General features: G+C 43.6%; 5 non-coding genes across 5 annotated transcripts; 4 read left to right on the forward strand and 1 right to left on the reverse strand.

Annotated features, from left to right (window-relative positions):
* Positions 1-628: 628 nt before the first annotated feature.
* On the reverse strand, positions 629-702 carry TRNAN-AUU (transfer RNA asparagine (anticodon AUU)). Its single transcript has one exon. It is a non-coding gene; the product is annotated as a tRNA-Asn (tRNA).
* A 3,898-nt stretch (positions 703-4,600) lies between these two features.
* Positions 4,601-4,763, forward strand: LOC134990263 (U1 spliceosomal RNA). The gene has a single exon (XR_010195123.1). It is a non-coding gene; the product is annotated as a U1 spliceosomal RNA (small nuclear RNA).
* A 675-nt stretch (positions 4,764-5,438) lies between these two features.
* On the forward strand, positions 5,439-5,602 carry LOC134990259 (U1 spliceosomal RNA). The gene has a single exon (XR_010195119.1). It is a non-coding gene; the product is annotated as a U1 spliceosomal RNA (small nuclear RNA).
* A 152-nt stretch (positions 5,603-5,754) lies between these two features.
* Positions 5,755-5,917, forward strand: LOC134990265 (U1 spliceosomal RNA). The gene has a single exon (XR_010195125.1). It is a non-coding gene; the product is annotated as a U1 spliceosomal RNA (small nuclear RNA).
* A 1,965-nt stretch (positions 5,918-7,882) lies between these two features.
* Positions 7,883-8,046, forward strand: LOC134990261 (U1 spliceosomal RNA). The gene has a single exon (XR_010195121.1). It is a non-coding gene; the product is annotated as a U1 spliceosomal RNA (small nuclear RNA).
* Positions 8,047-25,717: the final 17,671 nt, after the last annotated feature.

Here is a 25,717-nt window from a genome sequence, read left to right on the forward strand (position 1 = left end):
AGAGCAATACAAAATGTACAAGTGATATATTAAAATCATATTTCCAGCTTGAATTTCAATGATGCATTGGGGCAACGATTTTGTGAGAAACATCTTCACCCTTAAATAAAGATTTTCTTAATTCCTTACCTGTGTGCTAATTAGATATCACCTTGTTTTCATATTAAACAGACTTCCACATGAGAAAGCAGCAAGGATGCAGTGGCGTTAATGTTTCCTGGTGTCAACTTGTATTATTTCAGTAGACATTGAAATGAGGATGCATCTTGCTGCCTTTCCAATTAAGCAAGTTTAATTTAGTAATAGGTGAAAAACCATCCTTACAAAGGTGTTAATCAGAGACTTGGCTTTGTGGACACTTTTCAGAGAACAAATTTGTTAGCATAAAAATAAAGCCAGAAAATGAAGAGCTGTTTAATCACTCGATTGGATTTTTCTGCCAGCATATTTTTTTTCTCTGCAACCCACTGCTAAATTGTGCTTCCTAGCTGTTTTTTTATAAAATCACTGAATCAAATCTAACTCTGATTACATCAGAGAAGGCCATGTACCCTACACCATAAGAGGGGGTTTGAAATTTTGACTTGTCTACTTAAATATCACCAAAATCTGATCACAAGTTTAATTACGTCCCTGGGTGGGATTGAACCACCAACCTTTCGGTTAATAGCCGAACACACTAACCGATTGCGCCACAGAGACACTTTGCAAAAAGTGCTTACTGACAAAGGTTAATAAGCATACATCTAGAACGTTTCCTAGAAAAACATAAAAAAATCAATAATCTGGAGAGTTTTTGTAAGATGTTTCTTCCATCAACCAACGAATAAACACATTGGTACTTTCCCATGATGAGTGAGTGCTTCAGGATCTCTTGCACTTACATGTGCAGCAGAGTACTGCAATGGAAGCATGCTGGACCCATAACCCAGAGGTAGGCAGATTGAAACTATCCTTTGCTATATGCATTTTTTTTGTTAATTTAAGTAATCAAAACTGGGATTGATATTTTTGCTCTTTTATTTTTACTTAAAGTACAATAACTTTTACCATTTTAATTTGTTTTAATAGTATATTGACAGTATAGTTTTCTTTCAAAAATCCACTTAATTTTCTTTACCCTGTTATTAAAATGGTAATTGACAAAAAAAACTACATTGTCACCAGAAGAGCAATACAAAATGTACAAGTGATATATTAAAATCATCTTTCCAGCTTGAATTTCAATGATGCATTGGGGCAACAATTTTGTGAGAAACATCTTCACCCTTAAATAAAGATTTTCGTAATTCCTTACCTGTGTGCTAATTAGATATCACCTTGTTTTCACATTAAACAGACTTCCACATGAGAAAGCAGCAAGGATGCAGTGGCGTTAATGTTTCCTGGTGTCAACCTGTATTATTTCAGTAGACATTGAAATGAGGATGCATCTTGCTGCCTTTCCAATGAAGCAAGTTTAATTTAGTAATAGGTGAAAAACCATCCCTACAAAGGTGTTAATCAGAGACTTGGCTTTGTGGACACTTTTCAGAGAACAAATTTGTTAGCATAAAAATTAAGCAAGAAAATTAAGAGCTGTTAAATCAAGCAATTTGATTTTTTTGCAAGCATATTTCTTTTTCTCTGCAACCCACTGCTAAATTGTGCTTCCTAGATGTTTTTATAAAATCACTGAATCAAATCTAACTCTGATTACATCAGAGAAGGCCAGGTACCCTACACAATAAGAGGGGGTTTGAAATTTTGACTTGTCTACTTAAATATCACCAAAATCTGATGACAAGGTCAATTACGTCCCTGGGTGGGATTGAACCACCAACCTTTTGGTTAAAAGCCGTACACACTAACTGATTGTGCCACAGAGACACTTTGCAAAAGTACATACTGACAAAGGCTAATAAGCATTCATCTAAAACGTTTCCTAGAAAAACTTAATAAAGTCAATAATCTGGAGAGTTTTTGTAAGATGTTTCTTCTATCAACCAACGAAGAAACACATTGGTACTTTCCCATGATGAGTGAGTGCTTCAGGATCTCTTGCACTTACATGTGCAGCAGAGTACAGCAATGGAAGCATGCTGGGCCCATAACCCAGAGGTAGGCAGATTGAAACTATCCTCTGCTATATGCATTTTTTTGTTTGTTAATTAAAGTAATCCAAAACTGGGATTGATATTTTGGCTCTTTTATTTTTACTTAAAGTACAATAACTTTTACCATTTTAATTTGTTTTAATAGTATATTGACAGTATTGTTTTCTTTCAAAAATCCACTTAATTTTCTTTACACTATTATTAAAATGGTAATTGACAAAAACAAACTACATTGTCACCAGAAGAGCAATACAAAATGTACAAGTGATATATTAAAATCATCTTTCCAGCTTGAATTTCAATGATGCATTGGGGCAACGATTTTGTGAGAAACATCTTCACCCTTAAATAAAGATTTTCTTAATTCCTTACCTGTGTGCTAATTAGATATCACCTTGTTTTCACATTAAACAGACTTCCACATGAGAAAGCAGCAAGGATGCAGTGGCGTTAATGTTTCCTGGTGTCAACCTGTATTATTTCAGTAGACATTGAAATGAGGATGCATCTTGCTGCCTTTCCAATGAAGCAAGTTTAATTTAGTAATAGGTGAAAAACCATCCTTACAAAGGTGTTAATCAGAGACTTGGCTTTGTGGACACTTTTCAGAGAACAAATTTGTTAGCATAAAAATAAAGCCAGAAAATAAAGAGCTGTTTAATCACTCAATTGGATTTTTCTGCCAGCATATTTTTTTTCTCTGCTACCCACTGCTAAATTGTGCTTCCTAGCTTTTTTTATAAAATCACTGAATCAAATCTAACTCTGATTACATCAGAGAAGGCCAGGTACCCTACACAATAACAGGGGGTATGAAATTTGACTTGTCTACTTAAAGATCACAAAAATCTGATAACAAGGTCAATTACGTCCCTGGGTGGGATTGAACCACTAACCTTTTGGTTAATAGCCGTACATACTAACTGATTGCGCCACAGAGACACTTTGCAAAAGTACATACTGACAAATGCTAATAAGCATTCATCTAAAACGTTTCCTAGAAAAACTTAAAAAAGTAAATAATCTGGAGAGTTTTTGTAAGATGTTTCTTCTATCAACCAACGAAGAAACACATTGGTACTTTCCCATGATGAGTGAGTGCTTCAGGATCTCTTGCACTTACATGTGCAGCAGAGTACAGCAATGGAAGCATGCTGGGCCCATAACCCAGAGGTAGGCAGATTGAAACTATCCTCTGCTATATGCATTTTTTTTTGTTAATTAAAGTAATCCAAAACTGGGATTGATATTTTGTCTCTTTTATTTTTACTTAAAGTACAATAACTTTTACCATTTTAATTTGTTTTAATAGTATATTGACAGTATTGTTTTCTTTCAAAAATCCACTTAATTTTCTTTACCCTATTATTAAAATGGTAATTGACAAAAACAAACTACATTGTCACCAGAAGAGCAATACAAAATGTACAAGTGATATATTAAAATCATCTTTCCAGCTTGAATTTCAACGATGCATTGGGGCAACGATTTTGTGAGAAACATCTTCACCCTTAAATAAAGATTTTCTTAATTCCTTACCTGTGTGCTAATTAGATATCACCAAACAAGGCTTCACCTTCATAGGGAAGAGACTCCCTTTCTTCTTGGAGTCAGCATCAGCATTCTCTTGGTGAATCCACAATGCCCTCCTATCCGACACTGCCATGAAATTGGCCCGTGAACTCAAGAGTCCTATATCCCTTGCAGTCTCACGTAAGTATGCTGCAGTGTCCTTGATATGATACAACGTAAGGAGTATCCCATCTCTCCAGGGTATCTATATCGGATGACAAGGTATTCGACCAATTCTTGAATACTACTACTCACCCATGCACATGTATTTGTATTCTGTCCGCGGCGGGAAATGAATAAACAACCAGAATCCTTTTGGGGATTTGAAACCATTTTGTCGAGCTGGCCCAGACTTTCTCAAACAGAGATGGAGGAACGTTACATCAGCTTTCATTATATATCTATATATACATACATATAGACCCCTTTGTCAGGAACAGCAGGGTCTTCAGTGATTTTAATATGTCCATAATATCCACAATCATGTACTGAATGCTCCTTGCCAATATTGGATCTAATCAGGAAACTTATGGTCGACATAAGTATCAGTATCCGTGTCAGTATCAGTGTGTAGTAACTGGGCAAAATAACATTTTTGCGACCCAGCGGGGCCTGAGGGAAAAGAAACATAGCCATGAATATCACATCTATTCTCTACGTCTGTGTCTGGGACACAGATTTATCCAACCTTACTCTGATATTACTGAAACATTTACCCAGTCAGTTATCGGTGGTGCCAACAGGGCCACCATCATATGTCTGCATTCCTAATATAGTTTCCTCTTGGGAAAAACAGGTCAGATTTCTTTGTCTCAGATCTTCCTCTAGCCTTGTTCTTCTTTTGAGAGTTCCCTTGTGCTGCCTCAGTTGGATCTCCTTCACTTGACAGGGGGGTGCCCGAGCAGCGACCCTCCCCAGCTCTAGCCCAACTCCTACTTACGTGCCAAGTGAGATACTATGATCAGGAAGGTGCTTCTCCCAGGGCAAGGCTCACCCATTGCACTCTGGGTGTGCTGCTCCTGCGATTTCCCCAAATGTGGGACACTTGACTGCATAATTTGTGTTTCCACTGGTCTGCTTTCATATAATTCAGATCTCTTTGTCTCAGGTCTCTCTCCAGCCTAGTTTGCTGTCTGTTTCCACTTCTTTTTTTTTTGAGCCCCTCCCTTCTATACCCTTGTGCACTATCCTGACTTCTCCTCCTGTCTGCTTACTTTGTGCCTTCCAACGCACAATGCGAACTACAGGTAGTGCTGCAGTGCCCACACCCTTTTACTTGCCTTACAGAGCAGCTCTGGAGCTGTTACAGTGCCCAGCTGCTGCAAGAAATCAGCTTGAATGCTTCAGGGGCTGGGGCATAGCCAACATGAGCCCCACACCGAAGGAGGGTGGAGGTGTTTAATGCGAACTAGGGGTCATCCAAGCGCCGCAAAAGGCCGCCATGCCCTGCACGCCCCTTTTCTCTTTTCATATGCAGATGAGGGTTGAAGCCAACTTTGACCCACTGCTTGGATGACATCACCGTATGCAAATCCATCTGCTGCAGGCCTTCCCCCAGGAATGCTTGTACTAGTTGTTGCATTTGGTTTGTTGTTTGGGGGTGCTTCAGTATTAGGCAGCCTTCTGCCCTCCCATGTTCATCTGAAAATATGTGTTCTCCCTGCAGTTGTTGTCCCCAGATGAGAGTTCCCTTGTGCTGCCTCAGTTGAATCTCCTTTACTTGACAGAGATGTGCCTGAGCAGCGGCCCTCCCCAGCTCTATCCCAAATCATACTTATTTTGCATAGGAGATACCATGGTCATGAAGATTGTTCTCCCAGGGTGAGGTTCATTCATTGCATTCTGAGTATGCTAACCCCTGTGATTTCCCCAAATGTGGGAAACTCGACTGCATTATTTGTGGTAGTGGGGGACTGTGTTTGTGCTTTCCTCTGGTCAGCTCTGGTAAAAGTCAGATTTCTTTGTCTCAGATCTTCCTCTAGCCTTGTTCTTCTTTCGAGAGTTCCCTTGTGCTGCCTCAGTTGGATCTCCTTCATTTGACAGGGGGGTGCCCGAGCAGCGACCCTCCCCAGCTCTAGCCCAACTCCTACTTACCTGCCAGGTGAGATACTATGATCATGAAGGTGCTTCTCCCAGGGCAAGACTCACCCATTGCACTCTGGGTGTGCTGCCCCTGTGATTTCCCCAAATGTGGGAAACTTGGCTGCATAATTTGTGTTTCCACTGGTCGGCTTTCATATAATTCAGATTTCTTTGTCTTAGGTCTCTCTCCAGCCTAGTTTGCTGTCTGCTGGCATACTCTCTCTCTGTCTCTCCAAAGGGCCTTGTGGGGAAACTGTCTTCAGAAAAAGCATTCCCTGTGTGTGTAGTGTGTCGGTACACGTGTGTCGACATGTCTGAGGAAGAAGGCTATATTAGAGAGGAGCGGGAGCAAATGAACGTGGTGTCTCCGCCGACACCTGATTGGATGGATATGTGGAATGTTTAAAATGCTAGTGTAAACTCATTGCACAAAAGATTAGACAAGGCAGAAGCTTTGGGACAGTCAGGGTCTCAACCAATGCCTAATCCTATGTCGCAGGGACTGTCAGGGTCTCATAAGCGCCCACTATCCAGATTGTTGACACAGATACCGACACGGATTCTGACTCCAGTGTCGATTACGATGATGCAAAGTTACAGCCAAAATTGGCAAAATACATTTGATATATGATTATGGCAATAAAAGATGTTTTGCACATCACAGAGGAGCCCCCTATCCCTGACAAGAGGGTACATATGTACAAGGGAAAGAAGCCTGAGGTAACCTTTCCCCCCTCACACGAGCTGAACGAGTTATGTGAAAAAGCTTGGGAATCTCCTGCAGATTTCCAAAAGGATTCCCCTTTCCCATCAACGGATAGGTTACGATGGGAATCCTCCCCTTGGGTGGACAAAGCATTAACACGCTTATCCAAGAAGGTAGCCCTCCCGTCCCAGGATACGGCTACCCTCAAAGAGTCTGCTGACCGCAAACAGGAGATTACCCTGAAGTCCATTTATACACATTCAGGTACCTTACTCAGACCGGCAATTGCGTCGGCCTGGGTGTGTAGTGCTGTAGCGGCATGGACGGATACCCTAGATAAGGCTACTATTTTATTGCCCCTGGGGCATATAAGAGATGCTGTCCTATATATGTGTGTATGCAAACTACAGGTGGTGCTGCAGGGCTCACACCCTTTTACTTGTCTTGTAGAGCAACTCTGGAGCTGTTACTGGGTCCAGCTGCTGCAAGAAATCAGCTTGAATGCTTCAGGGGCTTGGGCATGGCCAACATGAGCCCCACACTGATGGGGGTGTATAAAGCGATCTAGGGGTCATCCAAGCGCAACCCCACAAAGGCCGCCATGCCCTGCGTGACCATTTTCTCTTTTCATATGCAGACGAGGGTTGCAGCCAACTATGCCCATTGCTTGGATGACATCACCGTATGCAAATCCGTCTGCTGCAGACCTTTCCCCAGGAATGCTTGTACTAGTTGTTGCATATGGTTTGATGTTTGAGGGTGCTTCAGTATTAGGCAGCCTTCCGCCCTCTCATGTTCATCTGAAAATATGTGGTCTCCCTGCAGTTCCCTTGTGCTTCCTCAGTTGAATCTCCTTAACTTGACGGGTGTGTGCCCGAGCAGCCGCCCTCCACAGCCCTATCCCAGCACATGCTTTTCTTGCGTATGAGATCTCTTGATCATGAAGATAGTTCTCACAGGGTGAGGTTCATCCATTACATTTTAAAGTAGGAAGGTACAAATTACATATTCAAATTACATATATGTGCTGGATTCAAATGTTTTCCCCCCTTCCTTTCTCAATTGTGCCCATCAGCAGCTATTCTAATGTTGCTGCCAATGGGTGTGACACATTCATTTCTTCTGTGGGGTACACTGGACTCCACAAGGATTCACATTGGGGTGTAGAGTAGGATCTTGATCTGAGGCACCAACAGGCTCAAAGCTTTTGACTGTTCCCAAGATGCTCAGCGCCCCCTCCTCTATAACCTCGCTTCCATGAACAGGGAGCTCAGTTTGTAGTTGGTGCCTTCAGTAGCAGGCCACTTAAGAGGGGGCTGCCTCAGGCAGCCTATTCTTAGCTATTAATTTTGACAAGAAAAGAAGAACTTTTATTTATAAGAATCTACAAGGGCTGCAGCGGCCCTCCCCAGCCCTATCCCAAATCATACTTATTTTGCATAGGAGATACCATGGTCATGAAGATTGTTCTCCCAGGGTGAGGTTCATTCATTGCATTCTGGGTATGCTGACCCCTGTGATTTCCCCAAATGTGGGAAACTCAACTGCATTATTTGTGGTAGTGGGGGACTGTGTTTGTGCTTTCTTCTGGTCAACTCCCCCCTCTTCCTGCTGTGTTCGGCCACCCCCTACCCCCTCCCCTCCCTGCCGTGTGTCCGGTCACCCTCCCCTCTCTGCTGTGTGTCCAGCCACCCCCCCCCCTCTCAGCTGTGTGTCCGGCCACCCCCCCCAGACACGCAGCGCCTGACACACACAGACATGCAACGCCTGACACGCATACGCATATGCAGCGCTGGACGCACACGCACACAGCACCTGACACACACACACACACACACAGCACCTGACACACACGCACACACACAGCACCTGACACACACACACACAGCACCTGACACTCACACGGACCTGACACACGCGCACACACTCACACGCAGCACCTGACACACGCACACACAGACGCAGCACCTGACACTCACACGGACCTGACACACACGCACACACTCACACGCGGCGCCTGACGCACATAGACACGCGGCGCCTGACGCACATAGACACGCGGCGCCTGACGCACACGCGGCGCCTGACGCACACGCGGCGCCTGACGCACACGCGGCGCCTGACAGACACGCGGCGCCTGACACACACGCACAGGCAGCGCCTGGCACACACGCACAGGCAGCGCCTGACACACACGCAGCGCCTGACACACACAGACACGCAGCGCCTGACACACACAGACACGCAGCGCCTAACGCACAGGCAGCGCCTGACACACACACGCACCTGACACTCACATGCTCCTGACACACGAAGCATGATGGCCTAACAGGAGGCTTTAAAATTTTCTTTCTAGTGACCTTCGTTTGGGAGAAAAATGCAAAGGTACAAGACAGCTTTTCCTTGCCAATATCTCTCTTTTGCAAAGAGCTGCGCATTGGAAAATTCAGGGCTATGTCGTGTAGATGATGGCCTAACAGGAGGCTTTAAAATTATCTTTCTAGTGTCCTTCGTTTGGGAGAAAAATGCAAAGGTACAAGACAGCTTTTCCTTGCCAATATCTCTCTTTTGCAAAGAGCTGCGCATTGGAAAATTCAGGGCTATGTCGTGTAGATGATGGCCTAACAGGAGGCTTTAAAATTATCTTTCTAGTGTCCTTCGTTTGGGAGAAAAATGCAAAGGTACAAGACAGCTTTTCCTTGCCAATATCTCTCTTTTGCAAAGAGCTGCGCATTGGAAAATTCAGGGCTATGTCGTGTAGATGATGGCCTAACAGGAGGCTTTAAAATTTTCTTTCTAGTGTCCTTCGTTTGGGAGAAAAATGCAAAGGTACAAGACAGCTTTTCCTTGCCAATATCTCTCTTTTGCAAAGAGCTGCGCATTGGAAAATTCAGGGCTATGTCGTGTAGATGATGGCCTATCAGGAGGCTTTAACATTTTCTTTCTAGTGTCCTTCGTTTGGGAGAAAAATGCAAAGGTACAAGACAGCTTTTCCTTGCCAATATCTCTCTTTTGCAAAGAGCTGCGCATTGGAAAATTCAGGGCTATGTCGTGTAGATGATGGCCTAACAGGAGGCTTTAAAATTTTCTTTCTAGTGTCCTTCGTTTGGGAGAAAAATGCAAAGGTACAAGACAACTTTTCCTTGCCAATATCTCTCTTTTGCAAAGAGCTGCGCATTGGAAAATTCAGGGCTATGTCGTGTAGATGATGGCCTAACAGGAGGCTTTAAAATTTTCTTTCTAGTGACCTTCGTTTGGGAGAAAAATGCAAAGGTACAAGACAGCTTTTCCTTGCCAATATCTCTCTTTTGCAAAGAGCTGCGCATTGGAAAATTCAGGGCTATGTCGTGTAGATGATGGCCTAACAGGAGGCTTTAAAATTATCTTTCTAGTGTCCTTCGTTTGGGAGAAAAATGCAAAGGTACAAGACAGCTTTTCCTTGCCAATATCTCTCTTTTGCAAAGAGCTGCGCATTGGAAAATTCAGGGCTATGTCGTGTAGATGATGGCCTAACAGGAGGCTTTAAAATTATCTTTCTAGTGTCCTTCGTTTGGGAGAAAAATGCAAAGGTACAAGACAGCTTTTCCTTGCCAATATCTCTCTTTTGCAAAGAGCTGCGCATTGGAAAATTCAGGGCTATGTCGTGTAGATGATGGCCTAACAGGAGGCTTTAAAATTTTCTTTCTAGTGTCCTTCGTTTGGGAGAAAAATGCAAAGGTACAAGACAGCTTTTCCTTGCCAATATCTCTCTTTTGCAAAGAGCTGGGCATTGGAAAATTCAGGGCTATACCGTGTAGATGAAGCACTAACAGGAGGCTTTAAAATTTTCTTTCTAGTGTCCTTCGTTTGGGAGAAAAATGCAAAGGTACAAGACAGCTTTTCCTTGCCAATATCTCTCTTTTGCAAAGAGCTGCGCATTGGAAAATTCAGGGCTATGCCGTGTAGATGATGGCCTAACAGGAGGCTTAAAAATTTTCTTTCTAGTGTCCTTCGTTTGGGAGAAAAATGCAAAGGTACAAGACAGCTTTTCCTTGCCAATATCTCTCTTTTGCAAAGAGCTGCGCATTGGAAAATTCAGGGCTATGTCGTGTAGATGATGGCCTAACAGGAGGCTTTAAAATTTTCTTTCTAGTGACCTTCGTTTGGGAGAAAAATGCAAAGGTACAAGACAGCTTTTCCTTGCCAATATCTCTCTTTTGCAAAGAGCTGCGCATTGGAAAATTCAGGGCTATGTCGTGTAGATGATGGCCTAACAGGAGGCTTTAAAATTTTCTTTCTAGTGTCCTTCGTTTGGGAGAAAAATGCAAAGGTACAAGACAGCTTTTCCTTGCCAATATCTTTCTTTTGCAAAGAGCTGCGCATTGGAAAATTCAGGGCTATGTCGTGTAGATGATGGCCTAACAGTAGGCTTTAAAATTATCTTTCTAGTGTCCTTCGTTTGGGAGAAAAATGCAAAGGTACAAGACAGCTTTTCCTTGCCAATATCTCTCTTTTGCAAAGAGCTGCGCATTGGAAAATTCAGGGCTATACCGTGTAGATGAAGCACTATCAGGAGGCTTTAAAATTTTCATTCTAGTGTCCTTCGTTTGGGAGAAAAATGCAAAGGTACAAGACAGCTTTTCCTTGCCAATATCTCTCCTTTGCAAAGAGCTGCGCATTGGAAAATTCAGGGCTATGCCGTGTAGATGATGGCCTAACAGGAAGCTTTAAAATTTTCTTTCTAGTGTCCTTCGTTTGGGAGAAAAATGCAAAGGTACAAGACAGCTTTTCCTTGCCAATATCTCTCTTTTGCAAAGAGCTGTGCATTGGAAAATTCAGGGCTATGTCGTGTAGATGATGGCCTAACAGGAGGCTTTAAAATTATCTTTCTAGTGTCCTTCGTTTGGGAGAAAAATGCAAAGGTACAAGACAGCTTTTCCTTGCCAATATCTCTCTTTTGCAAAGAGCTACGCATTGGAAAATTCAGGGCTATGTCTTGTAGATGATGGCCTAACAGTAGGCTTTAAAATTTTCTTTCTAGTGTCCTTCGTTTGGGAGAAAAATGCAAAGGTACAAGACAGCTTTTCCTTGCCAATATCTCTCTTTTGCAAAGAGCTACGCATTGGAAAATTCAGGGCTATGTCTTGTAGATGATGGCCTAACAGGAGGCTTTAAAATTATCTTTCTAGTGTCCTTCGTTTGGGAGAAAAATGCAAAGGTACAAGACAGCTTTTCCTTGCCAATATCTCTCTTTTGCAAAGAGCTACGCATTGGAAAATTCAGGGCTATGTCGTGTAGATGATGGCCTAACAGGAGGCTTTAACATTTTCTTTCTAGTGTCCTTCGTTTGGGAGAAAAATGCAATGGTACAAGACAGCTTTTCCTTGCCAATATCTCTCTTTTGCAAAGAGCTGCGCATTGGAAAATTCAGGGCTATGTCGTGTAGATGATGGAATAACAGGAGGCTTTAAAATTTTCTTTCTAGTGTCCTTCGTATGGGAGAAAAATGCAAAGGTACAAGACAGCTTTTCCTTGCCAATATCTCTCTTTTGCAAAGAGCTGCGCATTGGAAAATTCAGGGCTATGCCGTGTAGATGATGGCCTAACAGGAGGCTTTAAAATTTTCTTTCTAGTGTCCTTCGTTTGGGAGAAAAATGCAAAGGTACAAGACAGCTTTTCCTTGCCAATATCTCTCTTTTGCAAAGAGCTGCGCATTGGAAAATTCAGGGCTATGTCGTGTAGATGATGGCCTAACAGGAGGCTTTAAAATTATCTTTCTCTATCGTCCTAAGTGGATGCTGGGGTTCCTGAAAGGACCATGGGGAATAGCGGCTCCGCAGGAGACAGGGCACAAAAGTAAAGCTTTTACAGGTCAGGTGGTGTGTACTGGCTCCTCCCCCTATGACCCTCCTCCAGACTCCAGTTAGATTTTTGTGCCCGGCCGAGAAGGGTGCAATTCTAGGTGGCTCTCATAAAGAGCTGCTTAGAGAGTTTAGCTTAGGTTTTTTATTTTACAGTGATTCCTGCTGGCAACAGGATCACTGCAACGAGGGACAGAGGGGAGAAGAAGTGAACTCACCTGCGTGCAGGATGGATTGGCTTCTTGGCTACTGGACATGAAGCTCCAGAGGGACGATCACAGGTACAGCCTGGATGGTCACCGGAGCCACGCCGCCGGCCCCCTCACAGATGCTGAAGCAAGAAGAGGTCCAGAATCGGCGGCTGAAGACTCCTGCAGTCTTCTTAAGGTAGCGCACAGCACTGCAGCTGTGCGCCATTTTCCTCTCAGCACACTTCACACGGCAGTCACTGAGGGTGCAGGGCGCTGGGGGGGGGGCGCCCTGGGAGGCAAATGAAAACCTTCAAAAAGGCTAAAAATACCTCACATATAGCCCCAGAGGCTATATGGAGATATTTACCCCTGCCTAAATGTACTAAATAGCGGGAGACGAGCCCGCCGAAAAAGGGGCGGGGCCTATCTCCTCAGCACACGGCGCCATTTTCTGTCACAGCTCCGCTGGTCAGGAAGGCTCCCAGGTCTCTCCCCTGCACTGCACTACAGAAACAGGGTATAACAGAGAGGGGGGGCAAAATAAATGGCAATATATTAATATAAAAGCAGCTATAAGGGAGCACTTAATCATAAGGCTATCCCTGTCATATATAGCGCTTTTTGGTGTGTGCTGGCAGACTCTCCCTCTGTCTCCCCAAAGGGCTAGTGGGTCCTGTCTTCGTATAGAGCATTCCCTGTGTGTCTGCTGTGTGTCGGTACGTGTGTGTCGACATGTATGAGGACGTTATTGGTGTGGAGGCGGAGCAATTGCCAAATATGAGGATGTCACCTCCTAGGGGGTCGACACCAGAATGGATGCCTTTATTTGTGGAATTACGGGATAGCGTCAACTCGCTTAAGCAGTCGTTTGCCGACATGAGGCGGCCGGACACTCAATTAGTGCCTGTCCAGGCGCCTCAAACACCGTCAGGGGCTGTAAAACGCCCCTTGCCTCAGTCGGTCGACACAGACCCAGACACAGGCACTGATTCCGGTGGTGAAGGTGACGAATCAACCGTATTTTCCAGTAGGGCCACACGTTATATGATTTTGGCAATAAAGGAGATGTTACATTTAGCTGATACTACAGGTACCACTAAACAGGGTATTATGTGGGGTGTGAAAAAACTACCAGTAGTTTTTACCGAATCAGAAGAATTAAATGACGTGTGTGATGAAGCGTGGGGTGCCCCGATAAAAAACTGCTAATTTCAAAGAAGTTATTGGCTTTATACCCTTTCCCGCCAGAGGTTAGGGAGCGCTGGGAAACACCTCCTAGGGTGGACAAAGCGCTAACACGCTTATCAAAACAAGTGGCGTTACCCTCTCCTGAGACGGCCGCACTTAAAGATCCATCAGATAGGAGGATGGAAAATATCCAAAAAGGTATATACACACATGCAGGTGTTATACTACGACCAGCTATTGCGACTGCCTGGATGTGCAGTGCTGGGGTAGTTTGGTCAGAGTCCCTGATCGAAAATATTGATACCCTGGACAGGGACAATATTTTACTGTCGTTAGAACAAATAAAGGATGCATTTCTTTATATGCGTGATGCACAGAGAGATATCTGCACACTGGCATCACGGGTAAGTGTGCTATGTCCATTTCGGCCAGAAGAGCTTTATGGACACGACAGTGGACAGGCGATGCGTAGAGGAGTTATTTGGGGTCGGTCTATCGGATTTGGTGGCCACGGCTACGGCCGGGATATCCACCTTTCTACCTCAAGTCACTCCCCAACAGAAAAAGGCACCGACCTTTCAACCGCAGCCCTTTCGTTCCTTTAAAAATAAGAGAGCAAAGGGCTATTCATATCTGCCACGAGGCAGAGGACGAGGGAAGAGACAGCAACAGGCAGCTCCTTCCCAGGAACAGAAGCCCTCCCCGGCTTCTACAAAAGCCTCAGCATGACGCTGGGGCTTCGCAAGCGGACTCGGGGGCGGTAGGCGGTCGTCTCAAGAATTACAGCGCGCAGTGGGCTCACTCGCAGGTAAATCCCTGGATCCTGCAGATAATATCTCAGGGGTACAGGTTGAAATTAGAGACAGAGCCACCTCGCCGTTTCCTGAAGTCTGCTTTACCAACGTCCCCCTCAGAAAGGGAGACGGTTTTGGAAGCCATTCACAAGCTGTATTCTCAGCAGGTGATAGTCAAGGTACCTCTTCTACAACAAGGGAAGGGGTATTATTCCACTCTTTTTGTGGTACCGAAGCCGGATGGCTCGGTAAGGCCTATTCTAAATCTGAAGTCCTTGAACCTGTACATAAAGAAGTTCAAGTTCAAGATGGAGTCACTCAGAGCAGTGATAGCGAACCTGGAAGAAGGGGACTTTATGGTATCCTTGGACATCAAGGATGCGTATCTCCACGTTCCAATTACCCCTCACACCAGGGGTACCTCAGGTTCGTTGTACAAAACTGTCACTATCAGTTTCAGACGCTGCCGTTTGGTTTGTCCACGGCACCTCGGGTCTTTACAAAGGTAATGGCCGAGATAATATTTCTTCTTCGAAGAAAAGGCGTATTAATTATCCCATACTTGGACGATCTCCTAATAAGGGCAAGGTCCAGAGAACAGCTAGAGATGGGTTTAGCACTATCTCAAGAGGTGCTAAAGCAGCACGGATGGATTCTGAATATTCCAAAATCCCAATTAATGCCGACAACTCGTCTGCTGTTCCTGGGGATGATTCTGGACACAGTTCAGAAAAAGGTTTTTCTTCCCGAAGAAAAAGCCAAGGAGTTATCTGACCTGGTCAGGAACCTCCTAAAACCAGGAAAGGTGTCTGTACATCAATGCACAAGAGTCCTGGGAAAAAATGGTAGCTTCTTACGAAGCAATCCCTTTCGGCAGATTCCATGCAAAGGGATCTGTTGGACAAATGGTCAGGGTCGCATCTTCAGATGCACCTGCGGATAACCCTGTCGCCGAGGACAAGGGTATCCCTTCTGTGGTGGTTGCAGGAGGCTCATCTATTGGAGGGCCGCAGATTCGGCATGCAGGATTGGATCCTGGTGACCACGGATGCCAGCCTGAGAGGCTGGGGAGCAGTCACACAGGGAAGAAATTTCCAGGGAGTGTGGTCGAGCCTGAAAAAGTCTCTTCACATAAGCATTCTGGAACTAAGAGCAATCTACAATGCTCTAAGCCAGGCGGAACCTCTGCTTCAAGGAAGACCGGTGTTGATCCAGTCGGACAACATCACGGCAGTCGCCCATGTAAACAGACAGGGCGGCACAAGAAGCAGGAGGGCAATGGCAGAAGCTGCCAGGATCCTTCGCTGGGCGGAGAATCACGTGATAGCACTGTCAGCAGTATTCATCCCGGGCGTGGACAACTGGGAAGCAGACTTCCTCAGCAGACACGACCTTCACCCGGGAGAGTGGGGACTTCATCCAGAAGTTTTCCACATGCTATTAAACCGTTGGGTAAAACCAATGGTGGACATGATGGCGTCTCGCCTCAACAAAACACTGGACAGGTATTGCGCCAGGTCAAGAGATCCGCAGGCAATAGCTGTGGACGCGCTGGTAACACCTTGGGTGTACCAGTCGGTATATGTGTTTCCTCCTCTGCCTCTCATACCAAAGGTATTGAGGATTATACGGCAAAGAGGAGTAAGACTAGTGGCTCCGGATTGGCCAAGAAGGACTTGGTACCCGGAACTTCAAGAGATGGTCACGGACGATCCGTGGCCTCTAGTTCTGAGAAGGGACCTGCTTCAGCAGGGTCCTTGTCTTTTTCAAGACTTACCGCGGCTGCGTTTTGACGGCATGGCGTTTGAATGCCAGATCCTAAAAGGAAAAGGCATTCCAGAAGAAGTCATTCCTACCTTGATAAAGGCAAGGAAGGAAGTCACCGCGAAGCATTATCGCCGTATTTGGCGAAAATATGTTGCGTGGTGCGAGCAGCGGAGTGCTCCGATGGAGGAATTTCAACTGGGTCGTTTTCCTACATTTCCTGCAATCAGGATTGTCTATGGGTCTCAAATTGGGATCTATTAAGGTTCAAATTTCGGCCCTATCAATATTCTTCCAAAAAGAATTGGCCTCAGTCCCTGAGGTCCAGATTTTTATCAAAGGAGTACTGCATATACAGCCTCCTGTGGTGCCTAAGGTGGCACCGTGGGATCTAAATGTAGTTTTAGATTTCCTCAAATCCAATTGGTTTGAACCACTAAAGAATGTGGATTTGAAATATCTCACATGGAAAGTGACTATGTTACTGGCCCTGGCTTCGGCCGGGAGAGTATCTGAACTGGCGGCTTTGTTTTATAAAAGCCCATATTTAATTTTCCATTCGACATAGGGCAGAGCTGCGGACGCGTCCGCATTTTCTCCCTAAGGTGGTATCAGCGTTTCACCTGAACCAGCCTATTGTAGTGCCTGCGGCTACAGACGACTTGAAGGACTCCAAGTTGTTGGACGTTGTCAGAGCCTTAAAAATATACATTTAAAGGACGGCTGGAGTCAGAAAATCTGACTCGCTGTTTATACTGTATGCACCCAACAAGTTGGGTGCACCTGCTTCTAAGCAGTCGATTGCTCGTTGGATTTGTAACAAAATTCAACTTGTACATTCTGTGGCAGGCCTGCCACAGCCTAAATCTGTTAAGGCCCATTCCGCAAGGAAGGTGGGCTCATCTTGGGCGGCTGCCCGAGGGGTCTCGGCATTACAACTCTGCCGAGCAGCTACGTGGTCAGGGGAGAACACGTTTGTAAATTTTTACAAATTTGATACCCTGGCAAAGGAGGACCTGGAGTTCTCTCATTCGGTGCTGCAGAGTCATCCGCACTCTCCCGCCCGTTTGGGAGCTTTGGTATAATCCCCATGGTCCTTTCAGGAACCCCAGCATCCACTTAGGACGATAGAGAAAATAAGAATTTACTTACCGATAATTCTATTTCTCGGAGTCCGTAGTGGATGCTGGGCGCCCATCCCAAGTGCGGATTATCTGCAATACTTGTACATAGTTATTGTTAACTAATTCGGGTTATTGTTTAGGAAGCCATCTTTCAGAGGCTCCTCTGTTATCATACTGTTAACTGGGTTTAGATCACAAGTTGTACGGTGTGATTGGTGTGGCTGGTATGAGTCTTACCCGGGATTCAAAATCCTCCCTTATTGTGTACGCTCGTCCGGGCACAGTACCTAACTGGAGTCTGGAGGAGGGTCATAGGGGGAGGAGCCAGTACACACCACCTGACCTGTAAAAGCTTTACTTTTGTGCCCTGTCTCCTGCGGAGCCGCTATTCCCCATGGTCCTTTCAGGAACCCCAGCATCCACTACGGACTCCGAGAAATAGAATTATCGGTAAGTAAATTCTTATTTTCTAGTGTCCTTCGTTTGGGAGAAAAATGCAAAGGTACAAGACAGCTTTTCCTTGCCAATATCTCTCTTTTGCAAAGAGCTGCGCATTGGAAAATTCAGGGCTATGTCGTGTAGATGATGGCCTAACAGGAGGCTTTAAAATTATCTTTCTAGTGTCCTTCGTTTGGGAGAAAAATGCAAAGGTACAAGACAGCTTTTCCTTGCCAATATCTCTCTTTTGCAAAGAGCTACGCATTGGAAAATTCAGGGCTATGCCGTGTAGATGAAGCACTAACAGGAGGCTTTAAAATTATCTTTCTAGTATCCTTCGTTTGGGAGAAAAATGCAAAGGTACAAGACAGCTTTTCCTTGCCAATATCTCTCTATTGCAAAGAGCTACGCATTGGAAAATTCAGGGCTATGCCGTGTAGAGGAAGCACTAACAGGAGGCTTTAAAATTATCTTTCTAGTGTCCTTCGTTTGGGAGAAAAATGCAAAGGTACAAGACAGCTTTTCCTTGCCAATATCTCTCTATTGCAAAGAGCTACGCATTGGAAAATTCAGGGCTATGCCGTGTAGATGAAGCACTAACAGGAGGCTTTAAAATTATCTTTCTAGTGTCCTTCGTTTGGGAGAAAAATGCAAAGGTACAAGACAGCTTTTCCTTGCCAATATCTCTCTTTTGCAAAGAGCTGCGCATTGGAAAATTCAGGGCTATGTCGTGTAGATGACGGCCTAACAGGAGGCTTTAAAATTATCTTTCTAGTGCCCTTCGTTTGGGAGAAAAATGCAAAGGTACAAGACAGCTTTTCCTTGCCAATATCTCTCTTTTGCAAAGAGCTACGCATTGGAAAATTCAGGGCTATGTCGTGTAGATGATGGCCTAACAGGAGGCTTTAAAATTATCTTTCTAGTGCCCTTTGTTTGGGAGAAAAATGCAAAGGTAAAGACAGCTTTTCCTTGCCAATATCTCTCTTTTGCAAAGAGCTGCGCATTGGAAAATTCAGGGCTATGCCGTGTAGATGATGGCCTAACAGGAGGCTTTAAAATTTTCTTTCTAGTGTCCTACGTTTGGGAGAAAAATGCAAAGGTACAAGACAGCTTTTCCTTGCCAATATCTCTCTTTTGCAAAGAGCTGCGCATTGGAAAATTCAGGGCTATGTCGTGTAGATGATGGCCTAACAGGAGGCTTTAAAATTATCTTTCTAGTGTCCTTCGTTTGGGAGAAAAATGCAAAGGTACAAGACAGCTTTTCCTTGCCAATATCTCTCTTTTGCAAAGAGCTACGCATTGGAAAATTCAGGGCTATGTCTTGTAGATGATGGCCTAACAGTAGGCTTTCAAATTTTCTTTCTAGTGTCCTTCGTTTGGGAGAAAAATGCAAGGTACAAGACAGCTTTTCCTTGCCAATATCTCTCTTTTGCAAAGAGCTACGCATTGGAAAATTCAGGGCTATGTCTAGTAGATGATGGCCTAACAGTAGGCTTTAAAATTTTCTTTCTAGTGTCCTTCGTTTGGGAGAAAAATGCAAAGGTACAAGACAGCTTTTCCTTGCCAATATCTCTCTTTTGCAAAGAGCTACGCATTAGAAAATTCAGGGCTATGTCGTATAGATGATGGCCTAACAGGAGGCTTTAAAATTTTCTTTCTAGTGTCCTTCGTTTGGGAGAAAAATGCAAAGGTACAAGACAGCTTTTCCTTGCCAATATCTCTCTTTTGCAAAGAGCTACGCATTAGAAAATTCAGGGCTATGCCGTGTAGCTGAAGCACTAACAGGAGGCTTTAAAATTTTCATTCTAGTGTCCTTCGTTTGGGAGAAAAATGCAAAGGTACAAGACAGCTTTTCCTTGCCAATATCTCTCTTTTGCAAAGAGCTGCGCATTGGAAAATTCAGGGCTATACCGTGTAGATGAAGCACTAACAGGAGGCTTTAAAATTTTCTTTCTAGTGTCCTTCGTTTGGGAGAAAAATGCAATGGTACAAGACAGCTTTTCCTTGCCAATATCTCTCTTTTGCAAAGAGCTACGCATTGGAAAATTCAGGGCTATGTCGTGTAGATGATGGCCTAACAGGAGGCTTTAACATTTTCTTTCTAGTGTCCTTCGTTTGGGAGAAAAATGCAAAGGTACAAGACAGCTTTTCCTTGCCAATATCCCTCTTTTGCAAAGAGCTGCGCATTGGAAAATTCAGGGCTATGTCGTGTAGATGATGGCCTAACAGGAGGCTTTAAAATTTTCTTTCTAGTGACCTTCGTTTGGGAGAAAAATGCAAAGGTACAAGACAGCTTTTCCTTGCCAATATCTCTCTTTTGCAAAGAGCTGCGCATTGGAAAATTCAGGGCTATGTCGTGTAGATGATGGCCTAACAGGAGGCTTTAAAATTTTCTTTCTAGTGACCTTCGTTTGGGAGAAAAATGCAAAGGTATAAGACAGCTTTTCCTTGCCAATATCTCTCTTTTGCAAAGAGCTGCGCATTGGAAAATTCAGGGCTATGTCGTGTAGATGATGGCCTAACAGGAGGCTTTAAAATTTTCTTTCTAGTGTCCTTCGTTTGGGAGAAAAATGCAATGGTACAAGACAGCTTTTCCTTGACAATATCTCTCTTTTGCAAAGAGCTGCGCATTGGAAAATTCAGGGCTATGTCGTGTAGATGATGGCCTAACAGGAGGCTTTAAAATTTTCTTTCTAGTGTCCTTCGTTTGGGAGAAAAATGCAAAGGTACAAGACAGCTTTTCCTTGCCAATATCTCTCTTTTGCAAAGAGCTGCGCATTGGAAAATTCAGGGCTATGTCGTGTAGATGATGGCCTAACAGGAGGCTTTAAAATTTTAATTCTAGTGTCCTTCGTTTGGGAGAAAAATGCAAAGGTACAAGACAGCTTTTCCTTGCCAATATCTCTCTATTGCAAAGAGCTACGCATTGGAAAATTCAGGGCTATGCCGTTTAGATGAAGCACTAACAGGAGGCTTTAAAATTTTAATTCTAGTGTCCTTCGTTTGGGAGAAAAATGCAAAGGTACAAGACAGCTTTTCCTTGCCAATATCTCTCTTTTGCAAAGAGCTACGCATTGGAAAATTCAGGGCTATGTCGTGTAGATGATGGCCTAACAGGAGGCTTTAAAATTATCTTTCTAGTGTCCTTCGTTTGGGAGAAAAATGCAAAGGTAAAGACAGCTTTTCCTTGCCAATATCTCTCTTTTGCAAAGAGCTGCGCATTGGAAAATTCAGGGCTATGCCGTGTAGATGATGGCCTAACAGGAGGCTTTCAAATTTTCTTTCTAGTGTCCTTCGTTTGGGAGAAAAATGCAAAGGTACAAGACAGCTTTTCCTTGCCAATATCTCTCTTTTGCAAAGAGCTACGCATTGGAAAATTCAGGGCTATGTCATATAGATGATGGCCTAACAGGAGGCTTTAAAATTTTCTTTCTAGTGTCCTTCGTTTGGGAGAAAAATGCAAAGGTACAAGACAGCTTTTCCTTGCCAATATCTCTCTTTTGCAAAGAGCTGCGCATTGGAAAATTCAGGGCTATGTCGTGTAGATGATGGCCTAACAGGAGGCTTTAAAATTATCTTTCTAGTGTCCTTCGTTTGGGAGAAAAATGCAAAGGTACAAGACAGCTTTTCCTTGCCAATATCTCTCTTTTGCAAAGAGCTACGCATTGGAAAATTCAGGGCTATGCCGTGTAGATGAAGCACTAACAGGAGGCTTTAAAATTATCTTTCTAGTATCCTTCGTTTGGGAGAAAAATGCAAAGGTACAAGACAGCTTTTCCTTGCCAATATCTCTCTATTGCAAAGAGCTACGCATTGGAAAATTCAGGGCTATGCCGTGTAGAGGAAGCACTAACAGGAGGCTTTAAAATTATCTTTCTAGTGTCCTTCGTTTGGGAGAAAAATGCAAAGGTACAAGACAGCTTTTCCTTGCCAATATCTCTCTATTGCAAAGAGCTACGCATTGGAAAATTCAGGGCTATGCCGTGTAGATGAAGCACTAACAGGAGGCTTTAAAATTATCTTTCTAGTGTCCTTCGTTTGGGAGAAAAATGCAAAGGTACAAGACAGCTTTTCCTTGCCAATATCTCTCTTTTGCAAAGAGCTGCGCATTGGAAAATTCAGGGCTATGTCGTGTAGATGACGGCCTAACAGGAGGCTTTAAAATTATCTTTCTAGTGCCCTTCGTTTGGGAGAAAAATGCAAAGGTACAAGACAGCTTTTCCTTGCCAATATCTCTCTTTTGCAAAGAGCTACGCATTGGAAAATTCAGGGCTATGTCGTGTAGATGATGGCCTAACAGGAGGCTTTAAAATTATCTTTCTAGTGCCCTTCGTTTGGGAGAAAAATGCAAAGGTAAAGACAGCTTTTCCTTGCCAATATCTCTCTTTTGCAAAGAGCTGCGCATTGGAAAATTCAGGGCTATGCCGTGTAGATGATGGCCTAACAGGAGGCTTTAAAATTTTCTTTCTAGTGTCCTACGTTTGGGAGAAAAATGCAAAGGTACAAGACAGCTTTTCCTTGCCAATATCTCTCTTTTGCAAAGAGCTGCGCATTGGAAAATTCAGGGCTATGTCGTGTAGATGATGGCCTAACAGGAGGCTTTAAAATTATCTTTCTAGTGTCCTTCGTTTGGGAGAAAAATGCAAAGGTACAAGACAGCTTTTCCTTGCCAATATCTCTCTTTTGCAAAGAGCTACGCATTGGAAAATTCAGGGCTATGTCTTGTAGATGATGGCCTAACAGTAGGCTTTCAAATTTTCTTTCTAGTGTCCTTCGTTTGGGAGAAAAATGCAAGGTACAAGACAGCTTTTCCTTGCCAATATCTCTCTTTTGCAAAGAGCTACGCATTGGAAAATTCAGGGCTATGTCTAGTAGATGATGGCCTAACAGTAGGCTTTAAAATTTTCTTTCTAGTGTCCTTCGTTTGGGAGAAAAATGCAAAGGTACAAGACAGCTTTTCCTTGCCAATATCTCTCTTTTGCAAAGAGCTACGCATTGGAAAATTCAGGGCTATGTCGTATAGATGATGGCCTAACAGGAGGCTTTAAAATTTTCTTTCTAGTGTCCTTCGTTTGGGAGAAAAATGCAAAGGTACAAGACAGCTTTTCCTTGCCAATATCTCTCTTTTGCAAAGAGCTACGCATTAGAAAATTCAGGGCTATGCCGTGTAGCTGAAGCACTAACAGGAGGCTTTAAAATTTTCATTCTAGTGTCCTTCGTTTGGGAGAAAAATGCAAAGGTACAAGACAGCTTTTCCTTGCCAATATCTCTCTTTTGCAAAGAGCTGCGCATTGGAAAATTCAGGGCTATACCGTGTAGATGAAGCACTAACAGGAGGCTTTAAAATTTTCTTTCTAGTGTCCTTCGTTTGGGAGAAAAATGCAATGGTACAAGACAGCTTTTCCTTGCCAATATCTCTCTTTTGCAAAGAGCTACGCATTGGAAAATTCAGGGCTATGTCGTGTAGATGATGGCCTAACAGGAGGCTTTAACATTTTCTTTCTAGTGTCCTTCGTTTGGGAGAAAAATGCAAAGGTACAAGACAGCTTTTCCTTGCCAATATCCCTCTTTTGCAAAGAGCTGCGCATTGGAAAATTCAGGGCTATGTCGTGTAGATGATGGCCTAACAGGAGGCTTTAAAATTTTCTTTCTAGTGACCTTCGTTTGGGAGAAAAATGCAAAGGTACAAGACAGCTTTTCCTTGCCAATATCTCTCTTTTGCAAAGAGCTGCGCATTGGAAAATTCAGGGCTATGTCGTGTAGATGATGGCCTAACAGGAGGCTTTAAAATTTTCTTTCTAGTGACCTTCGTTTGGGAGAAAAATGCAAAGGTATAAGACAGCTTTTCCTTGCCAATATCTCTCTTTTGCAAAGAGCTGCGCATTGGAAAATTCAGGGCTATGTCGTGTAGATGATGGCCTAACAGGAGGCTTTAAAATTTTCTTTCTAGTGTCCTTCGTTTGGGAGAAAAATGCAATGGTACAAGACAGCTTTTCCTTGACAATATCTCTCTTTTGCAAAGAGCTGCGCATTGGAAAATTCAGGGCTATGTCGTGTAGATGATGGCCTAACAGGAGGCTTTAAAATTTTCTTTCTAGTGTCCTTCGTTTGGGAGAAAAATGCAAAGGTACAAGACAGCTTTTCCTTGCCAATATCTCTCTTTTGCAAAGAGCTGCGCATTGGAAAATTCAGGGCTATGTCGTGTAGATGATGGCCTAACAGGAGGCTTTAAAATTTTAATTCTAGTGTCCTTCGTTTGGGAGAAAAATGCAAAGGTACAAGACAGCTTTTCCTTGCCAATATCTCTCTTTTGCAAAGAGCTGCGCATTGGAAAATTCAGGGCTATGTCGTGTAGATGATGGCCTAACAGGAGGCTTTCAAATTTTCTTTCTAGTGTCCTTCGTTTGGGAGAAAAATGCAAAGGTACAAGACAGCTTTTCCTTGCCAATATCTCTCTTTTGCAAAGAGCTGCGCATTGGAAAATTCAGGGCTATGTCGTGTAGATGATGGCCTAACAGGAGGCTTTAAAATTTTCTTTCTAGTGACCTTCGTTTGGGAGAAAAATGCAAAGGTACAAGACAGCTTTTCCTTGCCAATATCTCTCTTTTGCAAAGAGCTGCGCATTGGAAAATTCAGGGCTATGTCGTGTAGATGATGGCCTAACAGGAGGCTTTAAAATTATCTTTCTAGTGTCCTTCGTTTGGGAGAAAAATGCAAAGGTACTAGACAGCTTTTCCTTGCCAATATCTCTCTTTTGCAAAGAGCTACGCATTAGAAAATTCAGGGCTATGCCGTGTAGCTGAAGCACTAACAGGAGGCTTTAAAAAATTCTTTCTAGTGACCTTCGTTTGGGAGAAAAATGCAAAGGTAAAGACAGCTTTTCCTTGCCAATATCTCTCTTTTGCAAAGAGCTGCGCATTGGAAAATTCAGGGCTATGCCGTGTAGATGATGGCCTAACAGGAGGCTTTAAAATTTTCTTTCTAGTGTCCTTCGTTTGGGAGAAAAATGCAAAGGTACAAGACAGCTTTTCCTTGCCAATATCTCTCTTTTGCAAAGAGCTACGCATTGGAAAATTCAGGGCTATGTCGTATAGATGATGGCCTAACAGGAGGCTTTAAAATTTTCTTTCTAGTGTCCTTCGTTTGGGAGAAAAATGCAAAGGTACAAGACAGCTTTTCCTTGCCAATATCTCTCTTTTGCAAAGAGCTACGCATTAGAAAATTCAGGGCTATGCCGTGTAGCTGAAGCACTAACAGGAGGCTTTAAAATTTTCATTCTAGTGTCCTTCGTTTGGGAGAAAAATGCAAAGGTACAAGACAGCTTTTCCTTGCCAATATCTCTCTTTTGCAAAGAGCTGCGCATTGGAAAATTCAGGGCTATACCGTGTAGATGAAGCACTAACAGGAGGCTTTAACATTTTCTTTCTAGTGTCCTTCGTTTGGGAGAAAAATGCAATGGTACAAGACAGCTTTTCCTTGCCAATATCTCTCTTTTGCAAAGAGCTACGCATTGGAAAATTCAGGGCTATGTCGTGTAGATGATGGCCTAACAGGAGGCTTTAACATTTTCTTTCTAGTGTCCTTCGTTTGGGAGAAAAATGCAAAGGTACAAGACAGCTTTTCCTTGCCAATATCTCTCTTTTGCAAAGAGCTGCGCATTGGAAAATTCAGGGCTATGTCGTGTAGATGATGGCCTAACAGGAGGCTTTAAAATTTTCTTTCTAGTGACCTTCGTTTGGGAGAAAAATGCAAAGGTACAAGACAGCTTTTCCTTGCCAATGTCTCTCTTTTGCAAAGAGCTGCGCATTGGAAAATTCAGGGCTATGTCGTGTAGATGATGGCCTAACAGGAGGCTTTAAAATTTTCTTTCTAGTGACCTTCGTTTGGGAGAAAAATGCAAAGGTACAAGACAGCTTTTCCTT

The sequence above is a fragment of the Pseudophryne corroboree genome, unplaced genomic scaffold, assembly GCF_028390025.1.
Source record: "Pseudophryne corroboree isolate aPseCor3 unplaced genomic scaffold, aPseCor3.hap2 scaffold_1155, whole genome shotgun sequence".
Taxonomy (NCBI): Eukaryota; Metazoa; Chordata; class Amphibia; order Anura; family Myobatrachidae; genus Pseudophryne; species Pseudophryne corroboree.